A 6,282-nucleotide genomic window follows, 5' to 3' on the forward strand; every position below is an offset into this window, starting at 1 on the left:
CAAGGTTACATATCTTACCAAGTATTTCAAGTGTAACTATTTTAAATGCACAGTAAAATGTTATAATAACCAACTCTAATGAAGTGGAGTTATGACTGGCTTCCTTTTATGATCACTGAGCAGCCTAACAAAGAAATGTGAGAAAACCATCCCACCTCCACGTAGAGGTGGGCTCAGGGGATATCTTTCGACCAAGGGATAGTTTTGAGCTAGCTTTAAAACAAAGATGAGTGGGTAAGCAAGGTACCAAAGTTCTGTGTCAAAAAGCATAGCTACAATATCTTTAGTCTGAAACATTTTTTTAAAAAAGAGGTATTACCAAAACGTCACCCAAGCTAATTTTTAGCAATGTAATAAAATACCCATTAAACGTCTAATTTTTTTTTTTAAGATTTTATTTTTTTCCTTTTTCTCCCCAAAGCCCTCCGGTACATAGTTGTGTATTCTTCGTTGTGGGTCCTTCTAGTTGTGGCATGTGGGACGCTGCCTCAGCGTGGTATGACGAGCAGTGCCATGTCCGTGCCCAGGATTCGAACTAACGAAACACTGGGCCGCCTGCAGCGGAGCGCGCGAACTTAACCACTCGGCCACGGGGCCAGCCCCTAAACGTCTAATTTTAAGGATTGTTGGGGCTGGCCCCGTGGCCGAGAGGTTAAGTTCGCGCGCTCCGCTGTGGCGGCCCAGGGTTTGGATCCTGGGCGCGGACATGGCACCGCTCGTCAGGCCACGTTGAGGCGGCGTCCCACATCCCACAACTAGAAGGACCTGCAACTAAGATATACAACTATGTACGGGGCGGGGCGGGGCGGGGGGGGGGGGGGGTTGAGGAGATAAAGCAGAAAAAGAAGAAAAAGAATTCTTACCCCATAACCCCATAATCCAAGTTAAATAAAATAAATTGCCTTATGTTGTAAAATTATTAGCTCTAAGCCAGGATTTTATCACCCTGAATCTAACATTAATATTAACATTTTGGGCTGAATAATTCTTTGTTGTAGGGCATTTCCTGTGCATTGTAGGATGTTCAGCAGCATCCCTGGCCCCTACCCAATGTCTCAAGACATTGCTAAATGTCTTACGAGGAGCAGAATCACCACCCATTGATAACCACTTCTCTAAGCTAATAATTATTGGTGGAATAACTACCATAAATGATGTTTCATTTTTATTTAAATGATTTTCAAACCTTTTTATTTTGAGATAATTGTAGCTCACATAGAGTTATAAGACATAATATGAAGAATCCCATGTACTCTTTCCCCAGTTTCCCCCAATGGTAACATCTTGCAAAACTAATGTACAATATCACAACTGGGATATTGACACTGATACCGTCAAGATGCAGAGCATCTCCATCACCACAGGGATCATTAATGTTTCCCTTTTATAGCCACACCTGCTTCTCCTACACACCTTTCTTAAATACTGGCAAATACTAATTTGTCTTCCATTTCTGTTAATTTTATCATTTTAAGAATGTTGTATAAATGGAATAATATAATATGTAAACCTTTGGGTTGGGCTTTTTCCACTCTGCATAATTCTCTAGAGATTCATCCATGTTGTTGCACATATTAAAACTTTGTTCCTCTTTATTCCTGAATAGTAGTTCATAAAATGTATACACCACAGTTTTTTTAACCATTCATCCATCAAAGGATATGTTTCCCATTTTTGACTATTATGAATAAAGTTGCTATAAACATTCACATACAGGTTTGTGTGTGACCATAAATTTTCATTTCTCTGGGATGTGGGCTCAGGAGTGCATTGGTGGGTGGTAAGATAGGCTCATGTTTAGTTTCTTAAGAAACTGTCAAACTATTGTCCAGAGTGACTATACAATTGCTCCAACACCAGTTGTTGAAAAGTCTCTTTCCTCCATTGAATTGCGTTTGTGCTTTTGTCAAAAGCATTTGCACATATTTGTATGGATCTATTCTTGGGTTGTCTGTCCAATACTCCTTACAAGAATACAACAAAACTGCAAATGCAACAATGTGACATTCACAATGTCCAGCATCCAATCAAATATCACCAAGCATGCAAAAAATTAGTAAAATGTCACTATCAAAAGAGAAATGATCTAGGTACCGGCCCAGTGGCACAGTGGTTAAGTGCACACATTCCGCTTTGGCTGCCTGGGGTTCACTGGTTCGGATCCCAGGTGCGGACGTGGCACCACTTGGCAAGCCATGCTGTGGCAGGCATCCCACATATAAAGTAGAGGAAGATGGGCATGGATGTTAGCTCAGGGCCAGTCTTCCTCAGCAAAAAAGAGGAGGATTGGCAACAGATGTTAGCTCAGGGCTAATCTTCCTTAAAAAAGAAAAAAAAGAGAAATGATCTAAATAGTGGTGAGATACACAGGTTAGTCTCATATTGTACCTGGATATATATGGCTTAAATTACAACTCTTTTTTTTAAATTGAAGTATAATTGACATATTATATTATTTTCAAGTGTACAACATAGTGATTTGATATTTTTACACATTATGAAATGATCACCATGCTAAGTGTAATCATCTATCACCATACAATGTTATTACGATATTATTGACTATATTCTTTATGATGTACATTACATCCCCATGACTTATTTCTTTTATAACTGGAAGTTTTTACCTCTTAATTCTCTTCACCTATTTCGCCCACCCCCTTCACCCCCTACCCTCTGGCAACCACTAATTTGTTCTCTGTATCTATGAGTCTGCTTCTCTTTTGCTATGTTTGTTCATTTGTTTTGTTTTTTAGATTCTGCATATAAGTGAAATCATATGGTATTTGTCTTTCTCTGTCTGACATTTCATTTAGCATAATACCCTCTAGGTTCATCCACGTTGTTGCAAATGGCAAGATTTCATTCTTTTTTATGGCTGAGTAATAGTCCACTGCGTATATGTATGTATATGTATATATATGTCTCTCTCTCTAACATCTTCTTTATCCATTCATCTATCACTGGAGAATTACAACTCTTTATGCCTCTGTCTCCTCAGCTGTAAGATGGAGATAGTAACAGTACCTGTCTCACAGGGTTGTACTGAGGACTAAGAGATGTAATATATAAAGCACTTGGCAGAGTGCCTAACACTTAGGAAACTTTATGAAAACATTAGTTTTTATTATTATTATCATTACAATAAATGACTGTTTAGGATATTGCTTCTAAGAAAAAAATAAATTCTTTTCTACTGCTCTTGATTCCAGAAACACTGCATTAAACATGAAAGATATTTTTTAGTCACTGTAGGGGTAATAGCTGTGGAATGTGAAGAAATAGAGGGTCAAATACGTTTCAGAAAAACTTAAAGTATCCATTAGGAGAATAAGTAGGAGAAATAGAAGATTTATCTATCAATAACACCATAGGAAAATCAAATGGAAAAATATCAAATGATCACTATTTCAAGGAAAATGAGGATTTTTAAAAAAGAATAAAACAATAAAGCACACTAAGACAAAACATAAAACAAGACTGGGAGCCGGCCCAGTGGCACAGCGGTTAAGTTTGCACATTCTGCTTCAGTGGCCCAGGGTTCACCGGTTCGGATCCCAGGTGCAGACGTGGCACCCCTTGGCAAGCCGTGCTGTGGTAGGCATCCCACATATAGAAAGTAGAGGAAGATGGGCACGGATGTTAGTTCGGGGCCAGTCTTCCTCAGCAAAAAGAGGAGGATTGGCAGCAATTAACTCAGGGCTAATCTTCCTCAAAAAAAAAAAAAAGTAAGAATAAATAAATAAATAAATAAACACAAGACTGAAAATAACCTGTCAGTCATTATACTAAATGTGAGTGGGTTAGTTCCTCTCTCTAGATTCGATCAAAGAACAAAATAGCTATATAGTCATGCACTGCATAAGGACATTTCAGTCAATGATGGACTGCATACATGACAGTGGTCCCATAAGATTATAACAGAGCTGAAAAATTCTTATCACCTAGTGACATCGTCGCCATTGTAATGTTATAGCGCAATGCATTCTCATATGTTTGTGGTGATAATGGCATAAACAAGCCTACTGCACTGCCAGTCATATAAAAGTATAGAAAAATCAATTAGGTATTGTATACAATACTTGATAATGATAACAAACAACTATGTTATTGGTTTATGTATTTACTATACTATACTTTTTATTGTTGTTTTAGAGTATACTCTTCCTACTTATTAAAAGAAGAAGTTTACTGTAAAACAGTATGCTATGTTAACAGCGGCAGCAGCCTCATATATCTCGTGTTTACCGTGTCTCTTGATTGCATCATTTTCTCTTGTGTCTGATTTAATCTCATATTGTTTTGTTCATCATGGCCCCTAAGTGTACAAAAGTCGCTGCTAATGTTGCCAATAAGAAGCCACATTGAGTGATTGACCTGGAGGCAAAATTAAAAGTGATTAAGGATTACCAAGGTGGAAAATCAGTGGTAGTTATTGCTTGTCAGTCACGCATGTCACATTCTACCATAGCTGCAATCTTGAAGAACAAGAACAAAGTGACAGAAGCTGTTAAAGGGTCTGCTTCATTGAAGCCAATGAAACTAATGAAAATTGAGAAGGGCCTATAACAGACACGGAGAAACTTCTGGTGACCTGGATTGAAGACCAGACACAGAAGTGTACCCCTTTCAGCACTATGATGATCACAGTTAAAGTAAAAAGCTTGCTCATCATGTTGAAAGAAAAGGCTGGACCCTACTACGATGTTGAATTTACTGCTAGCTCTGGGTGGTTTAAACAATTCAAGAATCATTATTCATTACATAATGTGAAACTGAGTGGTGAGTCTGTGAGTGCTGATATGAAGGCAGCTGAAGAATTTTTGGAACCTCTAGAATTTGTGGAGGAAAATTACTTGCCAGAGCAAATATTTAATATGGATACAACCTCCTTATTCTGGAAACAGATGCCTGAAAGGACTTGCATCCATAAGGAGGTTAAGTCAATGCTGGGTTTCAAGGCTTTTAAGAACAGGATAACAGTCTTACTTGGGGGCGATGTTGCAGGCTACAAATTGAAACCCTTTGTGATCTGGTACAGGGAGAACCCCAGGGCCTTCAAGCTTTTCACTAAGCACACACTGACAGGACTGACTGTGGTACAGGAGCAATAAGAAGTCATGAATGACCCAGCTCCTCTTCAAAGATGCCCTCCTGAATTGCTATGCCAGCCAAATGGAGAAGTACTATTTGAAGAATAACATATCTTTCAAAATTTTGCCTGTCATTGATAACAATCCTAGATATCTTCCTTTTATTGGTGATCTTCATCCCAATATCAAAGTGCTGTTTCTGCCCCCAGACACCATCTCTGGTCAAATGAATGGATCAAGGAATTACAGCAACTTTTAAGGCCTACCATCTGAAAAAGACCTTTGCCCAGGCTATTGTTGCAACTGAGGAAGACACTGATGCAATTCTGGAAGGATAACAACATCTATGACTGCATCAAGAACCTTGCTTGGTCTTGGGATGATGTCTCCAACACGTATATGGATGGCATCTGGCAGAAGATACTTAAGAGATTTGTCCATGACTTGAAAAGATTTGCCAAGGATGAAGAGGTTCCAAAAATCAAGAAGGCTGTGGTTGAGATGGCAAACCACTTTAACCTGGGTGTGGACAAGGATGACAGCAAGGAACTCCTAGAGGTGGTTCCTGAGGAATGGACTAATGAGGAATTGTTGGAACTGGAACAGGAACGCATAGCTGAAGAAGAGGCAAGAGAAAAGGAAGCTTCAGGAGAGGAAAAAGAACTGCCAAGAAAGTTCCCAATGGAGGGTTTAGCAGAAGCTTTTGCAGACCTCAACAAACTCCTTAAAAATTTGAAAACATGGACCCAAACACCAAAAGGTTTTCCTTAATAGAGAGGAATGTTCATGTACATTATCTGCTTAGAAGCAAATGTACGATGAAAAAAAGAAACAAACCAAGCAAACCACTGTAGACCTATTTCTGAAAACAGTGACACTTCCTCAGGAAGAGCCTTAGGCAGGCCTTCAAGAGATATTTCAGAAGGAGGCATTGTATGATAGGAGATGACAGCTCCATGTATGGCATTGCCCCCGAAGACCTTCCAGTGGGACGAGATGTGGAGGTGGGAGACAGTGATCTTGATGATCCTGACCCTGTGCAGGCCTGGGCTGATGTGTGAGTTTGTGTCTTCGTTTTTAACAAAAAAGTTTAAAAGTTAAAAAAAAATTGTTTTAATTGTACAAAGCTTATAGAATAAGGATATAAAGAAAAACATATTTTTGTACAGTTATGCAATGTGTTTGTGTT

This window comes from Equus quagga, chromosome 6, assembly GCF_021613505.1.
Source record: "Equus quagga isolate Etosha38 chromosome 6, UCLA_HA_Equagga_1.0, whole genome shotgun sequence".
NCBI classification, from domain to species: domain Eukaryota; kingdom Metazoa; phylum Chordata; class Mammalia; order Perissodactyla; family Equidae; genus Equus; species Equus quagga.